The 27,412-nt window shown below is 37.3% G+C and overlaps 1 protein-coding gene across 3 annotated transcripts in view; it reads right to left on the minus strand.

The window, feature by feature from the left end:
- Positions 1 to 27,412, minus strand: part of FBXO11 (F-box protein 11) — an 88,136-nt gene that overhangs the window by 26,436 nt on the left and 34,288 nt on the right. The window lies entirely within an intron of this gene.

The raw sequence follows: 27,412 nt of genomic DNA on the forward strand, positions 1-27,412 counted from the left end.
ATCATGACCTGAGCTGAAATCAAGAGTTGGCCGCTCAACTTACTGAGCCACTCAGGTGCCCCAGAACATATATTCAAATACAAAATAATCAAATCAGTAAAAGAAAATGATAATTATTTTTTATAATGTTAAGATGAAGAAGAGGTGTAACACAAATTTTGGAAGGCATTTATAAAAAGGTGAGGAGCACGTTCACTTGGTTACAGTCCAAGTGGGGTGAGAAGAGTAGCCTGGCAAGAGGTGTCAGAATCAAAGCCAGGTGAGGAGGGTGTCCATGGAGAGGGATAGCTCAGTGTAGGGTATCAGATATCAAGTAGGATGAAAATGGTATCTATGCAGATACTGCATAGACTCAAACTGTGGCATAAGATGCTGGAGCTCAAGAAGGATGGAAGGAAGTCTGAGGGTGCGGGTGGGGTGGGTGGCATAGAATGGAGAGTCAGAGCAAGAGTAGGGAGATAAGGGCATCACAAAGGAGAAGGGATGGTGGAACTGGAAGACTGGTATATTGTATATAACAATACAGGAATCCATCAAACAATTAAATATAGAAATGGAAGCCAGGTTTTTGTCATAGGAGAGATTTAAAATATAAAAAGATAGAAAACTAGAATAAACCCTTTAGTATTAAGACTGGAATTGGAGGTATCAATGTGAACTGATGGTTTTTAATACTTAGATAAATACAGATGTAAATGGATGTGGGTGAATGTATTTGTGCATATTCCCTAGCTCTGTCCAATGACAGAGCCTAGAAGCAGTGACACTCTAGTACCAACAAGAATGACTAGCATTTGATCTTGGTGGGGCTTTTTTGTTTTTGTTTTTGTTTTTTTTAGAGAGAATGTGCACACAAGTGGGTAAAGACAGAGGAACATGCAGACTCCTGGCCAAGCAGAGAGCCCAACACACAGGGCTTGATCCCAGGACCCTGAGGATCATGAACTGAGCCGAAGTCAGACACCCAACCAACCGAGCCACCCAACCATCCCTAGATCTTGGCTTCTGAATATTTTTTATAAAAAGGAATAAGGGCTCCTTGGAGAAATGGCTGAGTTCAGGTTGGTGGAAATTAGAAGATGAGCCTGGAATATCTTATGACAGAAAGAAGAAAATGCCCAAAGAATGATGAGGACATGGGACCTAGAAATCAGCTTAAATTGTCACTCACTAGCATAATAATGTTGGAATATCAAAATTCATAGTGATAGTAAAGGGATTATAATCGAGTGAATGGAAAGTAACCCATAAATTCATATTGCTAGAGATACATAAATGAATAACTTCAAAGTTTGATAAGGAATGGCATACTTAGGGAAAAACAGTAACTTTACTAGTGTAAAGTTACTAAATGATGCCCATCATACACTGCCTCTTAATCAGGCGATCAAGGTGAGTATCATCAACAGGACAAACTCAAACTGTGTGCCACCTTATAGCATACAATAAGATCACAGCGTCACTTTAATGATAAAGATATATATATAGCCTAAATCTAATTTGAAGAAACCTCAGACCAATGCAATTCTAATTTGTTTTGAATAATCCTCAAAATTGTCACACTCATGAAAGCCAAGCAAAGTCTAAAGTATTGTTCCAAGATGAAGGACATAGAAAAGATATAGTAACTAAATGCAACACATGGTTCTGAACTGGATCCTTTTGCTAAAAGAATGATATTAGGACAATTGGTGAAACTTGAATGGGGGTCAAAGGATTAGAAAAGGTAGCAACGTGTCACTGTTAACTTTCTGATCTTAATAGCTGTAGCACAGTGATTTCGGAGAATATCCTTTTTTGTAGGAAATACACACTAAAGTATTAGGAGGTGGCAGGACAAGAGGCTGGCAACTTCTGAAGGGCGACCAGAGGGGAAAACCTTCCTTGTACTGTACTTTTAATTCTTTTCTAAGTATAAACTGTTAAAAAAAAAAAAAAAAAACGCTAATAGATTTGAGTAACACATAAAAATTTTTAAAATTCTGCTGGAAAATGAACACTATAAACATAATCAAAGGAGGAACACAATAAGGAAAAAATATTTGCCAATACATGTCACAGAAGGCTAATTTCCTTATTATATCTGCATGCCTACAAATCAGAATGGAAAAGATGAACAATTCAATAGAAAATTAGGCCAACAACATGAAGAGACAACTCAGAATTAAGTTTAAATACTAATAAAAACTACAGTGAGATTTTTTTAAAGTAGCAGATTATCAAAGATCAAAAAGTACAATCACATGCTAGAATCATTAAAGGAGATATGGTGGGGGAAAAGTTCCTAATTGCTTGAAGGACAGTAATCTGGCAATAGCCATTATTACTCAGTAATTCCATTTCTGTAATTGATTGATTGACTCTGTAATTGATTCTGTAACTATATTCATAGATGTGGGCAAAGTAGTATGTACCAAGATATCTATTGTAGTACTATTTATAATACTGTGGGGGTAACAGTCAAAATGTTCATCAATAACTATTAAATAAACTATGGTGCAGCTATACAACAGATATTTTGTGGTCATTACAAAATACAAAGCAGTTCTATACAGACTAATAAGGAATTATTGCTAATATATAGTAAGTATAAAAACCAATACACAGAATAACGTGTTTAGTGTAGGTGTGTTTTAAGGCTATATATACGTGTGTGTGTGTGTATATATATATATATTTACACATATGTTTATAAATAGCTATATTTACTAAATATATATAGATGAGCCTATTCCCTAGCTCTGTCCAGTGACAGAGCCTAGAAGCCGACTCTAGTACCAACGAGAATGACTAGCAGCATTTGATCTTGATGGTTTTTTTTTTTTTTTTTTGAGAGAGAGTATGCTCGTGCACACAAGTGGGGGTAAAGACAGAGAACATGCAGACTCATCCCCAAGCAGGGAACCATTTATATCTGTTTATAAATAGCTATATTTACACTAAAATATATATTCCATGATGGCAGGGAGCTAACTTGAAGAGGCTCCTATTGGCCAAAGATGGGACAATTTGAGCATCCATAAGAATAACCAGAATGAACTGAAAAAAAAAATTAATCCATGAGTTTATAATGATACTTTAAAAAAAATTTTTTTAAGGTTATTTTGAAAGAGGCTAGTGAAAACCAAGTCATCATTTTGAAAACTGGTAAATAACAGGAAATAAACATTTATTCCTCCTCTCTTCTATAAATTGAACCACCAGGTAATCAAGTATTAGCTGAGAAGGAAGCTTCCCTAGAGAAACATTCCACCAATAAATGAAGAAATAAAATTTGCAATCTCTAAAGAGTTAATGGATTCAACTGCTGAGTATCAATAGTCCCTTTTATCACAAAAAGAAAACCAACCAGAGATAACAAATCTCCTGATGAAAGAACACAGCAGTTTTGCCCAAACACCTAATCTGAATGTGATCAAACCTGTAAGAAACTCTAAATGGTCAAACTGTTAACAGTTTCCTCAACAAATAAATTGCATGGGAAAAACAGAGGGGAAGAAATAAGCAAATCTAAAGCATACTGCTTAAGAATGTACACTTTGGTATTAAAATTATAAAGAAAAAGCCAAAACATCATCATAAACATGTTTTGTAGGGGAAGGATTGGGATGATAATTGAAACACATAAAAGGGTACTGAGTTGCAGGGGCCAGCAAGGTTCTATTCCTTGACCTGCTGGTATTAAAATACCAACTTTAATAATAATTTGATAACCTATATGTTTCATATGAGTTTCTCTACTTGGCTATATTTTATAATAGCAAAGACGTTGTTTTTCTAACAGCAAACCTTGAGTAAATTAACATTTTTAAACCTAAATTCTCATCTACTAAAGATAATAGTATCTTATAATTCACAGGGTTCCTGAAGGGATTTAAATAGAGTAACACAAGCAAAACACTCACCACTATGTCTGGCTCATTTAAGTGTTGAATAAATGTTTTTGCTATAATTTCATTCATTCATTAGGATTTTATGAATGTATGTGTGTGTGTGTGTATATATATATATATATATATGTATATATGTATTTATGATTTTATTTATTTATTCACGAGAGACACAGAAAGAGAGGCAAAGACCCAAGCAGAGTGAGAAGCAGGCTCCATGCAAGGAGCCTGAAGTGGGACTCGATCCCCAGAATCCAGGATCAGGCCCTGAGCCAAAGGCAAAAGCGCAACCGCTGAGCCACCCAGGTGTCTGTTCCCTCTATTATTTCCTTTAAATATATTATTCTAATAACATCACTTCCAAATGAAACTTGGAAAACCAAGCCAATTTTCTATGAACCATAGTGCAAAGTAATATGCCTATTTGTGGTGTCATCCCTCCGTAGTTTAACATGTGGTTAATTTCTACAAATGTTTCATATGTGCTCTAATGTTTGGAACCTCTACATTCTATTTTTTAAAGTTTAAATAAATCTGAAAGGTCAAGTTTGTTAACTGTGTTGTTCACATAATTTATGTGTTTACTTTTGTTGGGGATGGTGGTAATGGTGATCTGATTTATTAGCTTATGAATGAAATATGCTAAAATCTCTCACTATATCTGCAGGTAGTCCTTTATTTGTAGTACGTAAAATTTTGCTTTGTATAACTTTAAGATAATGTTATTTGGACATACGGGTTCAAGATTATTATTTCCTCCTGGTAGTGAAAACCAAGAATTATTTTGTCATTATGCAATGGCTCTTTATCCTTAATAATGCTTTGCCTTAAAAATCTCTTTTGGACTGAGAGCTGTCTGGATGGCTCAGTCAGTGGGTTAAGCGTCCAACTCCTGGTTTCGGTTCAGGTCACAATCTTGTGTTTTGTGCGACTGAGCCCCAAGATCAGCGTGGAGCCTGCTTGAGATTCTCTCTCTGCCCTTCCTGCCTCCACATCCTCCCCTCTCTCTTTTCTCTAAAAATAAATCTAGCTAGTTTTGCCTGATAATGTTTTCCTTTTAAATTTTTTTTTTTTTTTTTTTATTTATGATAGTCACACAGAGAGAGAGAGAGGCAGAGACACAAGCAGAAGGAGAGGCAGAGACACAGGCAGAGGGAGAAGCAGGCTCCATGCACCGGGAGCAGCGGGAGAAGCAGGCTCCATGCACCGGGAGCCTGACGTGGGATTCGATCCCGGGTCTCCAGGATCGCGCCCTGGGCCAAAGGCAGGCGCTAAACCGCTGCGCCACCCAGGGATCCCCTGATAATGTTTTCCTAAGAGCTTTTTGTTCTGTTTTATGACAGCCTAGTATTTTTTCAGCCTTGTATTTTCAACGTTTTACTTTTGGATTACATTTTATTTATTTATTTATTTATTTATTTATTTAGTTAGTTAGTTAGTTAGTTTTTAAAGATTTTTATTTATTTATTCATAGAGACACAGGGAGAGAGAGGCAGAGACACAGGCAGAGGGAGAAGCAGGCTCCACACAGGGAGCCCGACGTGGGACTCGATCCGGGGCCTCCAGGATCACACCCCAGGCTGCAGGCGGCGCTAAACCGCTGCACCACAGGGGCTGCCCTGGATTACATTTTAGATTTCGTTCTTAACCATTTGTTGCTAGATTTTCTTGATTTTTTTTTTTTAAAGATTTTATTCCTAAATAATCCCAACACTCAACATGAGGCTTGCACCTATAATCCTGGCATCAAGAGTCATATGACTCACTGACTGAGCCAGCCAAGCACCCCCAGATTTTCTTTCCTTTTCAAGCAATGATATCTAATTTGTATTTAACCCATCTCAAGCCAATTTCCATTTATATATGTATATAATTTTTTTTTTTTAATTTATGATAGTCACAGAGAGAGAGAGAGAGAGAGAGAGAGAGAGAGGCAGAGACACAGGCAGAGGGAGAAGCAGGCTCCCTGATGTGGGATTCGATCCTGGGTCTCCAGGATCGCGCCCTGGGCCAAAGGCAGGCGCCAAACCGCTGCGCCACCCAGGGATCCCTATATATGTACATAATTTTTTAAAAAAGATTTTATTTTTAGGGATCCCTGGGTGGCGCAGCGGTTTGGCACCTGCCTTTGGCCCAGGGCGCGATCCTGGAGACCCGGGATCGAATCCCATATCGGGCTCCCGGTGCATGGAGCCTGCTTCTCCCTCTGCCTATGTCTCTGCCTCTCTCTCTCTCTCTGTGACTATCATAAATAAATAAAAATTAAAAAAAAAATAAAAAAGATTTTATTTTTAAGTAGTCTCTACACATAACATGGGGATCGAACTCACAACCCTGAGATCGAGTTGCATGCCCTACCAACTGAACCTTGAACCAAGTGCCCCTCCATTTTTATATTTTTAATTTCTGAAAGTTGATTTGTTTTTTTCAAGTCCTATTGTTTCTTTTTTAAATAGGCATATTATCATCCCTCCTCTCCTTTTTTAAAAAAGGGATTTACTAAAATTTATTTTGAATAATTTTACACACACTTTATACTATGTTTTAGACTGTTCTATCACTGATCACTCTTTAAAAATTTTTGCACAGGGCAGCCCTGGTGGCGCAGTGGTTTAGCGCCGCCTGCAGCCTGGGGTGTGATCCTGGAGACCCGGGATCAAGTCCTATGTCAGGCTTCCTATATGGAGCCTGCTTCTCCCTCTGCGTCTCTTTGAATAAATAAAATCTTTTAAAAATAAAATAAAATAAAAATTTTGCACAATTAGGGAAGCTGTATCAGGTTCTAGGCCATATACCTGGGTTTTAGTGCTAGTTCTATTTTGAAAAGGCCCAAGGCTACATGTCTCCCATCCCCATATATGCATTAAAATTCCACTCTAGATCCTTTAGGAGATATACTCCAAGACCAAAAGGTCCCTGTGCTATTTTATACAGCAGCACCAGCTCCCACTTACTGCTTTGACTTCTCTCTTTTCTGGTTTCCTTCTCTTCTTTCCTTTATTTTTTTTCTTCTTTCCTTCTTTTGAGCTTAGCTATTCATTTAAAGTTTTGCTCTTCTTTTGTGTTCTATTTTTATATGCTTGTGGTATATATGCATATCTCTATCAGGTTGGTTTATCATGCTGCTAGTAGTTTCTACTCAAAAGTACACTCTCAAAACTTTTCATCCTATACAACCCTCTCTCTCACTCCACTCCCATTCCAGTTTAAAATCTATAGATTTGGGCAGCCCCGGTGGTGCTGGTTTGGTGCCGCCTTCGGCCCAGGGCGTGATCCTGGAGACCCGGGATCGAGTCCCACGTTGGGCTCCCTGCACAGAGCCTGCTTCTCCCTGTCTGTGTCTCTGCCTCTCTCTCTCTCTGTGTTTCTCATGAATAAATACAATCTTTAAAAAAATAAAAAATAAAAAATAAAAATCTATAGATCTTGGGCAGCCCAGGTGGCTCAGCGGTTTAGCGCCACCTTCGGCCCAGGGCGTGATCCTGGAGACCCAGGATCAAGTCCCATGTTGGGCTCCCTGCATAGAGCCTGCTTCTCCCTCTGCCTATGTCTCTGCCTCTCTCTCTCTCTCTCTCTCTCTCTGTCTCTCATGAATAAATAAAATCTTAAAAAAAAAAAAACTACAGATCTTATCTATAGTAATAGATACCTACACCTCACCCACCCACCTCACCCTGGAATCCTTTCCTTCTCACCATCAACACAGCAAATATTAAAGACTGAAAAGTAAGAAATTCAGAAGTACTAATGGAAAGAAAAGATGTTGGTTAACTCAGCTGCAACCTGAAGTTCACAGCAATCAAATACATGGAGCCATGTAATCTGAATTGTGTAATGACACTGTAACCTCAATTTCCCATCTGTAAACACTGTCTTATTCTAAAGTACTCAAAGCTCAGTTCCAAAAGAACTGTATTAAATTCTTACTTGTGCTGGAGTAAAGAATCTGTGCTTAATTTCTATATAGTTCTCATAATAAACTACCACTGACTGTTCTGAGAATACAAAATTGAACACCAATAAAAAATAAATTTATATTAAAAAAATAAATACAGTACTAGAAGGTATTTAAAAAGGGGTCATTCTGAAAAGATCACTTGGCCACTGTTATAGTAAGAAGCAAAGGAGAAAGACTAAAAAAAAATTAGTGTTCTCTTCATTTTTTGAATTCCTGTAGAATTGTGTAAGAATCTGTAGTATTGTATAAAAGTACCATATACGTCATAGCTGCTTTATGTTACTTATTTTTGGTTTATGCCATATTTTCCCAACAAAAATATAAGCTCTGAGGGCAAGATCTCTCTCTCTCTTTTAAAGATTTATTTATTTGAGACAGCGCACAAAGGAGGGGCAGAGGGAGAAGTAGAGCATCTCAAGCCGACTCCCTGCTGAGCAGAGTTTGACATGAGGCTGGACATGGATGGGGCTCAACATGGGGCTTAATCCCAGGACCCTGATAATCATGACCTGTGCCAAAATCAAGAGTTGGACACTTAATGGACTGAGCCACTCAGGTGCCCCCAAGGCCTCTTATTTATATGCTTCCTCAGTGTTTACTTTGTTGTCTAAGTACTCAATAAATGTTGATTCACATCTATGCAGAACACTTCAATTTTTACTCAAGTCAAGGAATTTTTCCTAGAAACCATCACTACTGGTAAACTATGATGATCTTACATACACTACTTTACAGAAAACAAAAACCCGGACAAGAACTGCTTCATTTCTTTCTATCTCCAACTCCATGAACTCATTTACAGGCATATCCATTATTTTTTATTCCCTCCTACAATTATGGAGAAGCAGATTTGGCACATATGAAACAAAAAATTTGTTAAATAAATAAATGAGAAAACCAATAAAGTGAATGGTTAATGGTAACTGTCAAACTAACTCCAATCCAAGAATCAAGAAACCATAAAACATTATAGTTTTGTTCCAACAAAGTCTAAAAGCAAGCCCTTAAAATAACATCTTGTTAAATCCCTTTTAACTTTATATAGTTTCACCTTTACATCTAATATTAGAATGCCAATATTCAGATGTCAAGCTGTAATCTAAGACTAATAAAAAATAATTCTCAATACCCAAAATGCTCAATTTCAACCATAATTTACAGAAAGCATAATTTTCAGTTAGGAAATATGTCCTCAGCTAGAGATGTCTATGTAGAAACAGAATGCAATCATGTATGTAATTTTTAAAAGTTATTTATTTATATTTTTTAGTAATCTCTACATCCAATGTAGGGCTTGAACTTATGAATGAGTCAGCCAGGTGCCTCCCACATAGGTGATTTTTAATATTCTAGTAGCTATAATTTAAAAAAAAATCAGTGACACACACACAATTTTATTAAGACCTTATTAGTGCTCTAGGGGCACCTGGTTGGCTTAGTTGATTATGTGACTCTTGATCTCAAGGTTGTGAGTTTGAGCCCCAAATGTTGGGTGTAGAGATCACTCAAAAATAACATTAAAAACAAAACCAAAAACAACCACTTAACAGTGCTCTAAAAGGCAAAAAATTAGTACCATGCAATTCAAAGGGATGCTATATACAAGCACACATACCATTAAATTTAATTTTGTAGGGGTGCCTCAGTGGCTCAGTGGTTGAGTGTCTACTTTTGGCTCAGGTTGTGATCCGGGGTCCTGGGATCAAGTCCTGCATGAGGCTCTCTGTGGGGAGCCTGCTTCTCCCTCTGCCTATGTCTCTGCATCTCTCATGAATAAATAAACAATCCTTCAAAAATTTAATTTTGTAATTTTTAGATTTTACTGTAAACCCTACACAAATATACCAAAGTCCCCACTATTAATAGGAGCTAAGGTTTAAGTAAAGCTGTCTGGAAAATAAGCATACTTCTTTAACTAAAAAATAATCTTTGAAATCTTTTTTTTTTTTTAAGATTTTATTTATTCATGAGAGATAGAGAGACAAGACAGAGAGAGGGAGGGAGAGAGGAAGAGAGAGAAAAAGAGAGAGAGAGAGAGAGAGAGAGGCAGAGACACAGGCAGAGGGAGAAGCAGGCTCCATGCAGGGAACCTGACGCGGGACTCGATCCGGGGTCTCCAGGATCAGGCCCTGGACTGAAGGTGGCGCCAAACCGCTGAGCCACCTGGGCTGCCCGGAAATCTTTGATATTAAATATGACTGAAAACTTATATTAGGATTCATTTCAACAAATAAGAGACCTAAGTCTATACATTTTGAAGCTAGAAGAATATCCTAATTTTTATATACTTAACTATCTGAAAGGTTTACAAAAAACTCTACTACTGCTTGGCTGGGGTTCAAAGTCCTTCATGCTATACATGAACCTAGAGTTAGAGTTTATGGAATTTAAGCAGTTTCCTTCCCCCACAAATATTATACATATTCCGCATTACTTACCCATAGCCAGGGATCAGATTGGAAACTTAAGCAAATCTGTGCTAGTAACTGTGTGTTTAGAAACAGCTCCCAGTCTCACGTTGTAAAGAACCACACTTGACAACTGTTTCTAACACAGTTGGGAACTACCACAGCTTTTTCCAACTACTAAAAAAAAAAATCCACTGAATAAACTGAAGATAAAATTCATTTAAAATGTTTTTTAACTTAAATATTTTACTTAAAGCTTAACTATTTTATTTAACATTTTTCTTAAATATTTAAGGTAGGGAGTCTAGAAATAAAGTCATAATAAAACACTGCTTTTTAAAAGCATGACTTACTAGCATCAGGTGTTTTGTTTTGTTTTTTAAAGATTTAATTTATTTATTCATGAGAGACAGAGAGAGAGGCAGAGACACAGGCAGAGGGAGAAACAGGCTCCCCGTAGGGAGCCCGATGTGGGACTCAATCCCAGGACCCGGGATCGCAATCTGAGCTGCAGGCAGGTGCCCAACTGCTGAGCCATTCAGTCATCCCTATATCAGGTATTTCTAATTATATCATTACAAACTTTAAAATATATAATTATTCACGATACTATTACATACTTCCCATTAATACATTCAGTTATTATTTACACACACACACACACACACACACACACACACACACTTTTGCTGAATTCCACCACAACACAACTATAGGGATTGTCTAAGACTGGTCAAAGAAAAATATTTATACATTGTCTAATGAATAATAACCTTTAGAAGCCACTTCTTTGATATAAAAAAGTTACTGAAAATTCAAACAAGACTTCAGTTCAACAGAAAAAAATCAAACCAACTCATTCTGAACTGCCTGACAAGGGCACTGGGGTGTGGCTCAGTAGGTTAAGTGTTCAATTCTTGATTTTGGCTCAGGTCATGATCTCAGGATAGTGAGATCAAGCCCCACATGGGGCTCCACTTCAGGCTCTTGTGCACTCAGCAGTCTGAGATTCTTTCCCTCTGCCCCTTCCCCTGCTTGAACTCTCTCCCAAATTAAAAAAAAAATCATAAAAAATTAAACAAATTGCCTGACATAAAGCATGTTCAACAAATATTTGCTGACTAAATGAAGACTAAATGAATGAATGTGCCAGGTACAATGTGAGTTACTGGTAAAATAGAGCAACCATGAATTCTTTGAATTGGTAGAATTTACCAGTGAAGCAGCCTAGTCCTGGACTTTGTTGAGAGTTTTTTGACTACTGATGCACTCTCCTTACTGGTAATTCATCTGTTCAGATTTTTTACTTCATCATGATTCAGTCTTGGTAGGTTGTATATTTTTAGGAATTTATCCATTTCTTCTAGGTTGTCCAATTTGTTAGTATATAACTTCATTCTCATCTCTTCTAATCCTAACAACAACAAAAATCTCTTCTAATCCTTTTTTTCTGCACTTCTGGGCCATCAGCTGTAATACTTCCTCTTTCATTTCTGATTTTGAGCCTTCTCTCCTTTTGTCTCGGTGAGTCCAGCTAAAGGTCTGTCAATTTTACCTTTTCAAAGAACCAGTTCTTAGTTTCCTTAATCTTTTTTTTTTTTTTTAAGATTTTATTTATTTATGAGAGAGAGAGAGAGAGAGAGAGAGAGAGGCAGAGACATAGGCAGGAGGAGAAGCAGGCTCCATGCAGGAAGCCCGATGTGGGACTTGATCCCAGGACTCTGGGATCATGCCCTGAGCCAAAGGCAAAAGCTTAACCACTGAGCCATCCAGGCGTCCCTTCTTTATCGTTTCTATTGTCTTTTTAGTCTCTATTTTATTAATTTCTGCTCTAATCATTATTATTTCCTTCCTTGTACTTAACTTTTGGCTTCATTTGTTGTTTTTTAGTTCTTTAAGGTATAAAATTAGGTTGTTTTAGACTTTTCTTGCTTCTTGCAGTAGGCATTTATTGCCACAAACTTTCCCTCTTTGCTGCATACCATAGATTTGTCACATTTCTTTTTATTTTTTTTTATTTTTTTAAAGATTTTTTATTTATTTATTCATGATACTCACACAGAGAGAGACAGAGAGGCAGAGACACAGGCAGAGGGAGAAGCAGGCTCCATGCACCGGGAGCCCGATGTGGGATTCGATCCCGGGTCTCCAGGATCACGCCCCAGGCCAAAGGCAGGCGCCAAACCGCTGCGCCACCCAGGGATCCCGGTTTGTCACATTTCTATTTTCATTTGTCTCAAGGTATTTTTTTGATTTCTCCTTTGCTCACCGGTTTCGCAGCAGGATACTGTTTAATATCCACAATCTGTGAATTCTCCAGTCTTCTTTGTGTAATTAATTCTCTAGTTTCATACCACTGTGGTTGGAAAAGATGCCTAATATGATTTCAATTCTCTTCAACTTAATTAAGACTTGTTTTGTGGCCTGACATATGATCTATTTTAGAAAAGGGGTCTAAGGCAGCATACTGATGAGTCTTCTTCCTTTTATGATGGGTTCTTATTGTTACGTTCTACCAAGTATTTGAAGAAGAATTAATATCAATCTTTCTCAAATTCATTCAAAAACAGAAGAGGGATGCCTGGATGGCTCAGCGGTTGAATGTCTGCTTTTGGCTCAGGGCGTGATCCCAGTCCAGGGATCAAGTCCCACATTGGGCTCCCTGTGAGGAGACTGCTTCTCCCTCTGCCTGTGTCTCTGTGTCTCATGAATAAATAAAATCTTAAAAAAAAAAAAAAAAAAAACACAAAAAAACAGAAGAGAAGAAAACTTTTCCAAACTCATTTCACATTACCCTGATAGCAAAACCAGATAAGGGTGCCACAAGAAAGAAAACTATAGGTGAGGGCAGCTGGGTGGCTCCGGGGTTGAGCATCTGCCTTTGGTTCAGGTCATGATCCCAGGGTCCTGGTATTGAGTTTTGCATCAGGCTCCCCATGGGGAGCCTGCTTCTGCCTAAGTCTCTCCCTCTCTCTGTCTCTCATGAATAAATAAATAAATTAAATGAAAAAAATAAAACTATAGACCAATATCCCTGATGAATATAAATATACAAATCCTCAACATAGTATCAACAAACTGAATTCAACAATACATTAAAAGGACCATACACCATAATCAAGTGATATTTATTCCAGGGATGCAAGATGGCTCAACAGCTGCACATTAGTCAATGAGATATACCACATTAACAAAAGATAAAATTCATATGATCATCTTAATAGATGCAGATAGAGCATTCGACAAAATTCAACATCCATTTATGATAAAAACTCTCAACAAAGTGGGTATAGAGGGAGCATATCTCCACACAGTAAAGGCCATATATGAAAAGCCCACAGCTAACATACTCAATGGTAAAAAGCTAAAAGTTGTTTCCTCTAAAACCAGAAACAAGACCAGTATGTTCACTCTTGCCACTTTTATTCAACTCAGTTTGGAAATCCTAGCCAGAGCAATTAGCCAGGACAAATAAAGGTGTCCAAATTGGAAAGGAAGAAATAAAACTGTCACTATTTGCATTATGTTATATATAGAAGACCCTGAAGCCATTTAAAAAACTGTTAAATTCAATAAAGTTGCAGGATACAAATTCAATACACAAAAGTTGCTGCATACATGAACAATGAGCTATTAGAAAATAAAAAGAAAAAACCATCTTGCAGTTATGAGATTGATGAGCCTGGTGTTGGGCTCTGGGCTCACTGTTGAAATCAGCTTGAGATTCTCTCCCTCTCTCCCTCTGCCCCTCCCACTTTTGTTCTCTAAAATAAATAAATCTTTAAAAAAAATTTTTTAAAAAACCAGTCCAATTTACAAATGCATCAAAAAGAATAAAATAACCAGAAATAAATTTAACCAAGGCGGTAAAGGACCTGTTCATTGAAAACTACAAGACGTTAATGAAAGAAACTGAAGAAGACACAAATAAATGGAAAGATATCCTATGCTCATGGACTGGAAAAATTAATATTGTCAAAGTGTCCATATTATCCAAAGAATATATAGATTCATTGCAATCTCTCCCATAATCCCAAGGGCATTTCTCATGGAAAGAGAACAAACAACTCCAAAATTTATATGGAAGCATAAAAGACCCTGAATCTTGAGGGAGGAAAACAAATCTGGAGGCAGCACTCTGATTTCAAACTATATTACAAAGATATAGTAATTAAAATAGCATTGTAATGGTGTACAAAGACACAAAGATCAACAGAAGACCCAAAAATAACCCACACATAAAAGGCCAAATAATTTATGATAAAGGAGGCCAAGAATATACAATTCGATAAATGATGCTGGAAGAATTGGACAGCCAATATGCAGAAGGATGAAACTGGACCATCATCTTACACTATACACAAAAATAAACTCAAAATGGATTAAAAACTTGAAAACATAAAATTCCTAGAACACACAGGCAGTAACAAACTCCTTGACACAAGTCTTGGCAATGATTTTTTTTAATCTGACACCAAAAGCAAAAGCAACAAGAGCAAAAATAAACAAGTGGGACTATCTCAAACTAAAGAGCTTCTGCACAGCAAAGGGACCCACCAACAAAATGAAAAGGCAATCTACTGAATGGAAGGAAAATATCTGCAAATCATGTATCTGATAAAGCGCTAATGTACAAAATATATAAAGAACTCCTACAACTGAACAGCAAAACAAAAACAAAACCCAAATAATCCAACTCAAAAATGGGCAGATTAGAATAGAGATTTTCCCAAACACATATAGAAGGACAACAGGTACATGAAAAGATGTTAATCCCATTAATCATTAGGGGATGCAAATCAAAACCACATAAGGGGGACACCGACACCTGGGTGGCTCAGTCAGTTGAGCATCTGACTATTTTCAGGTCACGTCATGATTTCAGGGTCATGGGTTCGAGCCCCCTGTTGGGCTCTATGCTCAGCAGGAAATCTGCTTGAGATTCTCTTCCTCTCCCTCTGCCCCTTCTCCTGCTCACTTGCTCTAAAATCAATCCATCGGGATGCCTGAGTGGCTCAGCAGTTGGGCAGCTGCCTTCAGCTCGAGATCCCGGAATCTGGGATCGAGTCCCACATCGGGCTCCTGCAAAGAGCCTGCTTCTCTCTCTGCCTAGGTCTTTGCCTTTCTGTCTCTCATGAATAAATAAATCTTTAAAAAAATAAAATAAAATCAATCTATTAAAAAAAACCCCACAATGAAGTATCATTCATACCTATTAGAATGGCTACTACTATCAAAAAGACCAGAAATAACAAGTGTTGGTGAGGATGTAGAGAAGAGGGATCCCCTATGCATTTCTGGTGGTAATATAAACTGGTACAGCCACTATAAAAAACAGTATAGGTTCTTTTTTTTTTTTTTAAGATTTTATTTATTTATTCATGAGAGACACAGGGTGGGGCGGGGTGCAGAGATACAGGCAGAGGGAGAAGCAGGCTCCATGCAGGGCGGCCAACGTGGGACTCAATCTTGGGACTCCAGGATAACACCCCAGGCCAAAGGCAGGCGCTAAACCACTGAGCCACCCAGGGATCCCCACAGTATAGGTTCCTTAAGAAACTAAAAGTAGAACTACCACGAGTCAACAATTCCACTTCTAGGTATTTATCTGAAAAAAACAAAAACACAAAGAGATACATGTACCCCCAACGTTCAGTGAAGCATTATTTACAATAGCCAGTATCTGAAACATCCCAAGAGTCCACTGACTGATGAATGAATGGATGAAAATATTGTGGTGTATAGAATACACAATGGAGTATTAGTCATTAAAAAACTGAAATCTTGGGATGCCTGTGTGGGGCTCAGCAGCTGAGCATCTGCCTTTGGCTCAGGGTGTAATCCCAGAGTCCCGGGATCGAGTCCCACATTGGGCTTCCTGTATGGAACCTGCTTCTCCCTCTCCCTATGTCTCTGCCTCTCTCTCTCTGTCTTTCATGAATGAATAAATAAAATCTTTAAAAATAAAAATAAAAAATAAAATAAAAAACTGAAGTCTTGCCATTTGTGACTACATGGATGGATCTTGAGGGCATTACACTAAGTGAAATAAGTCAGATGAAGAAAAACAACCACTGTGTGATCTTACACATGAAATCTTTTTTTTTTTTTTAAAGATTTTATTTATTTATTCACGAGAGACAGAGAGAGAGAGAGAGAGGCAGAGACACAGGCAGAGGGAGAAGCAGGCTCCATGCAGGGAGCCTGATGTGGGACTTGATCCCGGGTCTCCAGGATACGCCCTGGGCGGAAGGCGGCACTAAACCGCTGAGCCACCCAGGCTGCCCTTACACATGAAATCTAAAAAACAAAACCAGAAACTCCAAAACACAAAAACAAAAAAATCCCCCCCAAACCACACTCATAAATACAGAGAACAGATTGATAGTTGCTAGAGGCAGGGGGCAGGTGGATGGCAGGAGAAATGAACTCGTTTTGTTTTTAAAGTCTAAATAAGTTGAAAAAATAAATAAAATTTTAATGGAAAGAAAGGTGTGTGATGGAGAGGAAGGGAAGGGAGGAAGGGAGGAAGGAAGGGAGGAAGGGAGGAAGGAAGGAAATGGATCTGAAGAAAGTAGCTCCAAAGTTGTTGACAACTGTAAAAAGGAAAAAAGAAGAAAGAAACAAAAAAGAAAAGAAAGAGAACCAAATAGAATATTGTATTTGCCCTCTAGGAATTTAGGAGAGATACAACTAAACAGGCAACAATAATACAGTATGCCATGTGTTCTAATAGGGATAAACAGAAAGTACTATGGAAATATACAAGAATATCTAATCCATATTAGATGATATTGGGGTAGTAGTGAAGGTTTTTTGAAGTCCAAGCTGAGATGAATATAGTCAAACAGAAAGAATAGTGTGTGTCAAGACCTGAAGGTGCTCACCTCCAGTGCAAGTCTCAAAGAACTTATGAGTCACTTCATATGGCTGTATCATGCAGCAGGGGCCAGATTATGAAGGGTGCCATTAACTCTTTAAAAAATTTAGGTTTTATTTTGAAGGCCAAGGATAACCACTGGATTATCCTTTTAAGCAGAACAGTGACAGTTCTGATTTGTGTCTTAGGAAAATTACCTGAACAGTGTAAAAACAACTAGAAATGAATGGCATTGATGGTGGGAGACCAGTTTAGGAGGCTATAGCAGTAATATAACTGAGAAGAGATAAACATTGCTTGAACTGTGGTAATAAAAAGGGAAGAAATGAATGGATTTGAGATATACATACAAGGTAAATTCATAAAGCTTGATAACTGAATGGATATGGGTGAGGCAAGGGGCAGAGAGGATAGAGTCAGGAATAATACTGCTTTGGGCAATCTATTGGATATGGTATCATGTACCAAGGCAGGGATCCTTGTGGACAAGCCAGGGATGGGAAAAGTGGGGAGGAAGGGGCGGGGAGGAGGAGTTCAGGTTTGGGTTTTTAGTTTTGAGGTACTGTGGGACATTCAAGTGGAGTTTCTCAACAAACTCAAGCTCCAATGACTGATTTCGAGTTAGAGAGTTTTATCAGTCTGTTAACACACTATAGGAGAATTGGAGAGTCACTAAGTATAGATTAGCTACCATTATTTACATACTGTGATAAAATATAGATGCTTCGCGGCAATGTGCTATCCAATCCTTAAGGAAAAGCTATGTAATATAAGGTACATTATTATCTATTGATGTCAAAATTATCACTACCATATATAAAAAAGTAACCACGGGCCCAGAATTGGTAAAAATTCATAATTCTAGCTTGATAAAAAATAAAAGAAAATCTCCAACTGACAACTACTAAATCAATTATCTTCATTCTTTCCTGTTACATATCACATTCTCTTTTCCTAAGACGTTTTCTCCCATTGCTTTCAGGGAAAGCACAGTGATTAAAGATACAGGCTCTGGAAAAACTAGCCCTTGGTTAGAATCTTGGCTTAGCTAGCTGTGCAATCTTGGACAAGCTCCTTAATCTCTGATTCTCAGTGTATCCATAAAATGGAAATAATATTGTCTACCTTGTAAGATGTTGTGAACATCAATACACAGTACCTCACAGAAACATCCAATTAGTTATTATTATCATAAATGAGATGGGATATTGAAAGCAAAGTACAATCAAAATATTCCAGTTACAGGCCTTTTTTATATTCTCCAATTCACTCTTTAAAAAACCTATAAAGTAGACATAATGATTTGTGATGCCTGGGTGGCTGAGTTGGTTAAGAATCTGCCTTTGGCTGAAGTCATGATCCCAGTGTCCTGGGATCAAGTCACATCGTCAGGCTCCCTGCTCAGTGGTTCTGCTTCTCCCTCTCTCACTGCCCCCTGGCTTGTGCTCTCTCTCATTCTCTATCTCAAATAAATAAAATCTTGGGCAGCCCCAGTGGCCCAGCGGTTTGGTGTCACTTTTGGTCCAGGGTGTGATCCTGGAGACCTGGGATCAAGTCCCACATCAGGCTCCCTGCATGGAGCCTGTTTCTCCCTCTGCCTGTGTCTCTGCCTCTGTGTGTGTGTGTGTGTGTGTGTGTCTCATGAATAAATAAATAAAATCTTTAAAAATAATAAAAAAATAAATAGAATCTTAAAGAAAAAATGAAGTAATGATTACTAGTACGAAATTACTTATGATGCATGTTCAGAGTAGTTCTTGATTAGCAGAAAATAGTGTGAAATCAGGGCACCTGGGTGGCTCAGTCAGCCAGCTCAGGTCAGGTCAGGATCTCAGGACCCTGGGATGAAGCCTCATTTCAGGCTCTGCCCTTAGTATGGAGTCCGCTTGGGATTCTCTCTCTCCCTCTGCCCCTCCCCCAACCCACCATGTGCATTTTTTCTCTCTCTCTCTAAAATAAATAAATAAATCTTTAAAAAAACACGGAAGAAAATATAGGGTGAAATCCACAAATGCCATGGGCTGACTACAGAAAAAAAAATGAATAGTGTCCCCTTTAAAGTATCAGCATTTTGAAGGCTACAAAATTATTCCAACAATCCTGCCACAATTGAAGTACTACCACACTAATTTTTTCTAATTATAAAAACATGTTCACTTAGACAATTTGAAAAACACTGAAAAAGTTAATGAAAATCCCATCAGAGTTTATTACCATTAATATTTTAGAATATTTTTCTATATACAAATTATATAATTTAAGTGAACTACTTTATGTACCGCTTTGTACCTTCCTTTTTCATTTTTACTGTATCATATGAAATATGTTTATGATACAGGTTATGAAATTCTCTGAAACACGGTTTTCAACAGGTACAGAATATAAAGGTTTCATTATTTATTTAATTAGTCTCTTGTTAAATCTAACCAGTCCCCTCTTATTAAAGTTTCCATTTTTTTTCCTGGCCATTTTTGTGAATTCTTTTATTCATGACAAAACTTTACCCTTTCAGGACAGATGATTTTTGATGTTAGCTTTATGTCATTCAGTGTCAAGATAACTTAGTAAGCTAGGAAGTAATAACAGACGTTAGTTGAAAAATAGTTGGTTTAGGGGCCCCTGGGTGGCTCAGGATCCTGGGATGGAGCCCCACATCAGGCTCCATGCTCAGCAGAGACTCTGCTTCTCCCCATCCCTGTGCTTCTCCCCTTGCTTGTGCTAACATTCCCTCTCAAATAAGTAAAATAAAATCTTAAAAAAAAAAAAAAAGGGAAAATAGTTGGTTTAGAGAGACTAACTTCTCAAATAGCTAGTAAGTAACAAGACTGAGATTTGGTTCAGGAACCCAGTCTTCTAACATTTTATCAATGTGTCAGGTAGTGTGATCATTATTTTACATATGTTATCTCTATGCTCCTGTAAAGAACACCTACTATTAGTCCAACTTAGTCTATTCTGTCCCACAATATGTTTATATATGTATTTATATCTACATGCCTTTATTCACTGCTTCCTGCTTACAATATCCATCTCTTTTCTCTCTACTTATGTACGGTTATAGTTCAGTGTTCTGGTAAGTCCCATGTTCTCTATGCATAAAGTGTTTCCCAAATTTCCCATTTTATATTGCTTTCTAATTGCTACTTATAAAAAGTCAAATCAAGTGTAGAGTGTTAAAAAGAAAACTACCTACTTATAACTCTTTGGGCAAACCAATTAACCTTTCTATACCTCAATTCTTTGCTTGCAAACTGAGAGGGATCGACAAGATCAGCAGTCTGCACACTTTAGCAAGGATCAGAATCATGTGAAGATCTTATTAAAACACAATGCTGAGCTCTACCCCCAGTGTTTCCAAATCAGAAACAGGAAAGGGGGAGTAAGAATGTACACTGCAAACAAGTTCCAAAGGATGTTGCTACTGCTAGGTCAGGAGTCACACTTCTGAGAATCACTGGGGTCACACCAAGTCTGTGAAAGCCAAGGTAAAGAGTGTGGCCTATTATTCTGCTTTAGGGAAGGAAAAAAAAAAAAAAAAAAAAGAAAGAAAAAGAAAAGAAAAATTTTCAGTTAGTGTTGTAACATTTAATAAACCTTCTGTTCAAAGATGGCTTAGACAGCAATGTAATAAGAAACTAGGGTATAAGGACGCCTGGGTGGCTCAGTTGGTTAAGTGTCAGGTCATGATCTCGAGGTCCTGGGATTGAGCCCCATGTCGGGCTCCCTGCTCAGCAGGGAATCTGTTTGTTCTTCTCTCTGCCTCTCCACCTGCTCATTTTTTCTCGCTCTCAAATAAATAAATAAAATCTTAAAAAAAAGGTAAGTAAATAGGGTATAATAAAAAGACTCTTTCAATAATGGCAATAAACCAGAAAGCCCTGGATTAAGGTGGTGGTAGTAGAGAAGAGGATAAAACAAAAAACCTCCCCCAAATTATGGCTCACTCTTCTCTGCTAAAGATTTTACCATTATCCAATGGAAAGTTGTATGTGTACATACTCCTATTATCTAGAAATACATGAAATCAGGAATCATTTTCTGCCATAGTAAAATCACTGTATCATTAATAGGGATTTAATGTTCAAGTTACTTTCTTAAAGATCTCAGCTTTGATTTTTAAAAAGATTTATTTATTTTGGAGAGAGAGTGCACGTGAGAGCAAGCAGGGAGAGTGGCAGAGGGAGAGGGAGAGGATCTCAATCAGACTCCATGCTGAATGCAGAGCCCAACACAGGGCTCAATCTTAGGACCAAGATCACGACCTGAGCTGAAACCAAGAGTCAGATGGTCAACCGACTGAGCCACCCACATGCCCCATGAACTTTAAACTTTTAAAAATAAAAACCTGGGGGAAAATGGCTGAGTAGATAGACACATTTCATTTCCAAGACTCCTCAACATATAAACCAGTATAATAGAGAGGATAGGATAAAGCCATTAGTACACATGAGATTTCAGTGGACTTCTGGAAGACACAAAAACAAGTACTGACTGCAGAAGCAAAGAAAACTACTGTCTATGAAAGCATGTTAGAGGCTACAGCAGAAGAGGGAGCTGTTATGTTCTCTCAAAACCAGAGAGGAGCTTAAGCTCTGAAAAATGCAAGTACTGTAAAGAACAATCATGATACATGGATTTGATAGCAATAACATTATAGATCAATGAAAAGGAAGTCAAGTTTCTTTCCAGACATGCTGAGAATTACAAAGTTGGTCTCCTATATAACCTTTCAAGTTACTTGAGGACATTATTTCAACAAAACCGGGGCGTAAATACAGAAAGAAGATATGGGATCCAAAAATTAATGAAGTCCTCACAGAAAAGCAACAAATGGAAGAAATTCCAAGATAATGGGTGTGAAGCAGGCTCAAAGAAACAACAGATTGAAATAGGACTCCAAAGAGCTGCTGGAATGAAATTTCCCAATTTCAAAGAATTAATTAATAGGTTAAAGAGTATGAAGCTTAAAACAACTTGAAGACATGATAAAAACAACAGGTAAAATGTAAAAAAGAATCCACTGGAGCAGTTAGGAATGGTTTCTTTTGGGGGGCCTAGAAATAATAGTATTAGGCAGAGGAGAAAAACTAGCACATACTTGATGCTACAAAGAGAAAATATCTTCATATTCATAGTAAGACAATGTTATTTTTCAACTTCTAGAATCAACCTATGTACAAATCACTGAAAAATACTTTACCAGCAGTATGATAAATATGTTCTCAACTTTGATAATGACATTGCAGAGCTAAAACAGCTTAGCAGTGAAAGTCCATCTTTCAAAAGAGGGAATCTATAGTTATCATTCTTAGTTGAGGAAATGTAAAATTAAGCTTTAGGTATGTATTTAAAAGTTATATTGGGTTGAGGTGGTTGGTAGAAATGGCTGTAAGGAAACCAAAGCAGCAGAAATCAACAATGTTTAAATTTGATGGAAAAATAGTAAAATAAGATTTGATCAGCCAAAATAGACATCATGCTACTTATGCACAGAAACTCATCAACTTTACTCCAAGTTCACAGTTCAGGATTCATTTATCTTTACTGTACACATAGTTTTTAAATTAAGGCATCAGATTTCCAAGACTTCATACCCAGTAGTGCATAAAGATTTGTTATCCAATGACTACATTATCAGTATATATATTGCCCCAGTCAACAGAGTATGCCACTTCTCTGGAGAGAAAAGACATAATGGCAATTAAGAACAATCTCTCTCTCTCTCTCTCGATATACCAGAGTACCAGAACATGTCTGACAATTAGTGACTATGAATATAAAATGTTATTTCTGTACTGCAAATGATTTATATAAAATATAAAAAAAACAATAAAAATAAAAGTAGCTCAGAATCACAGGGAAAGATTTCCATGCATGGTCAGAGATGGAGCTTGAGGATAAGATATGGGCAGACTATGAAAGATGAAAATGTAGGTCTTCAGAAAGGGACATTAAAAAAAGGGGGGGAGGGAATCCCTGGGTGGCTCAGCGGTTTGGCGCCTGCCTTTGGCCCAGGGCGTGATCCTGGAGTCCCGGGATCGAGTCCTGTGTCGGGCTCCCGGCATGGAGCCTGCTTCTCCCTCCTCTTGTGTCTCTGCCTCTCTCTCTCTCTGTGTCTATCATACACAAATAATTAAATAAATCTAAAAAATAAAAAAAAAAGCAAAAGTAAGAAGTCCAGTGAGGCTGTCTTACTCCGGAGCATTCACAGGAAGACAAAGGAAACTAGAGGGAAAAGTCTTCAGGAACCCAGAGGAATTGAATGAATGAATGTGCAAAAATGGTAGAGTAAGAGTACAGAAATATTTTTCAATAAGCTTATTTCCAAAATTACCAAGGAAATAAACAGCCTCAGCCCCAGGAATATGGGAATCACAGGGCAGCTTGTACAGATTAAAAAAAAAAAAGAACTCTATTATTTTTGTGTTTTTTTATGGGTAAACAGAAAATACATATATCCCAATCTACCTGTCTTACCAAAGTAGATAGAAGATTATATTAAAGAACAGCAGATGGCGCCAAAATATTATTTTTTTACACTATTGTCTCACGTCACATAAATCATTAACTAGAACCAAAGGAAAAAAAACTTTTCATATTAGAACTGAAGAATATCTAAAAATTTACAAATTATCCAGATTTTCATGTGGTAGCCCACGGACTGATGATGTCAATAACATTGTTCTAGAGCATGAATACTTCTTGAAAAAAACAAGACTGCATCAAATGCAAAAACCTAAATTGAAAGCACTTCAGATTTTACAAGTTTAACCATACTTCTTACAAAGGAATTATGAATAAGCAATTAATGGTACTAACAGAATTGATTAGTAATATGGATAATTTAAAGCTACTCTTTTTTCTTTAAGATTTTACTCATTCATTCACAAGAAACACAAAGAGAGAGGCAGAGACTTGGCAGAGAGAGAAGCAGCCTCCCTGTGGGGAGCCTAATGCGGGACTCATCCCAGGAGCCCAGGATGGTGACCTAAACCAAAGGCAGATGCTCAACCACTGAGCTACCCAGGTGCCCCTAAAGCTACTATGGAAATTTATTTCCCTTCTTTTTCTAAGATGTGTAAGGGGTAATATACTACCAGAACAAAACAAAATCATCTCAAGATCATCCAGAGTTCAAAATATTAAAATATAAAAAAAAAATAAATTGGAGATTTAAAGAACAACTTCTGTCAACACCAATGATTCACTCTGATGATGTCTGGATTAAGTTAAGATTAAACTAATTTGCACTGATTTGGGTTAGGGGAGAGGGAAACTTGGCAAGATTTAAAAGTAATAGTCTCTGGATGATTTACACAGACAAATACCACCACATTTTCATAAATTCATAAATGGATGAGACCTCAAAACATTTTAGTCCATTTTTTTTTGCATACAAATAGCTTTAAAGCTTTACTGTGTTTTTCTTATCTGTAGTCCTCAAAGAAAACGTTTTCATAACTTTTTCAGGATAGCCGAGGGTTTTACACCCTTCAAATACCAAAAGAGAATTCTAATTTTATTTTTTATTTTATTTTAAAAATTATTTTCATTTATTTATTCATGAGAGACAGAGAGAAAGAGTGGCAGAGACACAGGCAGAGGGAGAAGCAGGCTCCATGCAGGAAGCCTGACGTGGGACTTGATCCTGGGTCTCCAGGGTCAAGCCCTGGGTTGAAGGCGGCGCTAAACCACTGAGCCACCCGGGCTGCCCCCAGAATTCTAATTTTAATCATTTTGATTGAAAATACTTCTAAAGTTTATTACTTTATTTCGTCTTTAAAAGAATATCTTTAAAATAATGGAATACTGTATTATAAGATAATCAGCAGGATCATGAAATAAGTCTACTGTTTTATAATATGATGAGACCCCCAAGAACCCATTTATGAGTAGTAAGAGATTTTCCAGAATAAACTGTCCTAACTGGTGGGTTTCTTGTGTTACTTCCACAGTTTACAGATTTTTTTTTTCTCCTTTTCTTGCTGTCATGCTATTGTGTCACTTCTTCCAAGCTGTCTATAGACACCTCTTTTCTCTGATAAACCAAAATAATAGCTTGCTGGACATAATCTATTTTAAGAGTAAGAACAAACAGGAGCTTAGGAAACTTTTCTGAGAATAAAGCACATGAGTATTAGAACTATGTGATGCTGCTCAAAGTCTTTATTGCTTCCTGCCCTCTTAGCATTAAGATAAATGAGACTGCTGGCCAGCTTTATTCCAAATAGTTAATACACTTCTTTTTATCACTGTGCTGAGTGGTTAACTCATTTGTCAGACAACATACAGCCAAAGGATCTCTAACAACAGCCACCATATTAGAAATGTATATTTCATATGAATAGTTAATAAATTTAAATGACAATTATGAATGTACATCTCCCATGCTAATCCTTAATTAACAATTACTTTACCCTGGAGCATTAACTAAGGCTAACCAAACTCAGTCTTTTCAGCAGAAATCAAGAAGATAAATTAAACCAAACCATCCTTTATTCCACTGGATAAATAGATGATTAGGTTTTTTTTCCTTCTCTATTATTTTTTGAACTGGGAAGTGTAGCAGTGCTCAAAATTAGTTGTGTACTGAATCACCTGTAGCTCTTGTAAAAATAATACATCCACAATTCTCACTATGAAGTGGAGGTTCTGATTTCATAATATCCATTCCACCACATATGAATAGTCTGGTTATTTATGGTAATTCCATATTCCTCAAAGAGAAGCAGCCCTAAGCCATTCTAGCCCAGTGAGACCCAAGAAGTAGCTTGCTTTTTTGGCTTCTGGATAAGAGAAGTCCTTCTTTCTTTTCTCCTAGTAGATACAAAAAAGGATAAATGTTGCATTTTTTATGGTAGACAGCCATCCTAGGTCCTTGAGGAGAACTAACCTGAGACAAAACTTGTCATTTGAGGTAAATTTTCTTATTAAGTCAGTTTGAGTGAGATTTAAGTTATATTCAAAAGTATTTTGAATTTTGAAAAACTCTAACTGTTCATGATATACAACTGGGGCTGAAAGCTACAGGGCTATAGAAGTAATAATCAGAAATTCAAAAGGAATTAAACAAAAGCAGTGATATCAAGAACTGGGAAGTAAAGGGAACAGTAAGAATCCGAACATATCTATGAGGCAAACTCTTAGTCATAAAATGTTGAGTGCAAATTCAAAATATGTACACATGCACTATTCTTTCTTTGGATCCTCCTTCAACAGTGATTATCATTGCACTAGGCATAGCAATACTGTTTAACAACTAAAACAAATCTAAAGCAATTAGTCCAAAGACTTATATTAGCTTCAAATACAATGTTTCCCCCTTGCCTTCAAATCTACTTCAACACAGAAAATAAAACCAAAAAAACTCTTGGTAAACTAGCTCAATATAAAACTGTTTCAAGTTTAAAATGCTGCAGATTTGTTGGAACCATAAGAAAGCTAATGAGCTCATTATTAAATGATAATTTTACTTATACTTTTTTGGTCAAGATTACTAGTTGATTTTATAGGTGTTCTGCTTTAAGGCTAAGAACAGAATTAAATTAGAATCTACTTTCATTTCCACAAATACTCTTAGATAGCTCATTTAAATGGCTCTGAAATAACCCAGTTACAGAAAACTTAAGGGAAATTAATCATATCCTAAGAGCCTTACTTTTAAAAAGTGTTCAAAACAAAGGGTCTAGGGCAGCCCGGCTGGCTCAGCAGTTTAGCTCAGTGGTTTAGCGCTGCCTTCAGCCCAGGGTGTGATCCTGGAGACCCGGGATCAAGTCCCACGTCAGGCTCCCTGCATGGAGCCTGCCTCTCCCTCTGCCTCTGCCTCTCATGAATAAATAAATAAATAAATAAAATCTTTAAAAACAAACAAACAAAAAAAGGGTCTATAAACAGATCCTAATTTATGAAGTAACAACTAAGTTATAGTTTTATTTATTTATTTATTTTTAAAATTTTTATTTATTTATGATAGTCACAGAGAGAGAGAGGCGCAGAGACACAGGCAGAGGGAGAAGCAGGCTCCATGCACCGGGAGCCCGATGTGGGATTTGATCCCGGGTCTCCAGGATCGCGCCCTGGGCCAAAGGCAGGCGCCAAACCGCTGTGCCACCCAGGGATCCCAAGTTATAGTTTTATTTCAAAAGTTTCACAATTTTCATTAGGCCTAGTATTTTGGGGTTCTGGCACAAAATTTTCAAAAATACTGGTTGACTTTGAAGAAATATACATTTTATTAGCACATAAAGGTAAACTTAAAGCTGGATGTATGTTTCTT

Source organism: Canis lupus, chromosome 11, assembly GCF_048164855.1.
Source record: "Canis lupus baileyi chromosome 11, mCanLup2.hap1, whole genome shotgun sequence".
NCBI classification, from domain to species: domain Eukaryota; kingdom Metazoa; phylum Chordata; class Mammalia; order Carnivora; family Canidae; genus Canis; species Canis lupus.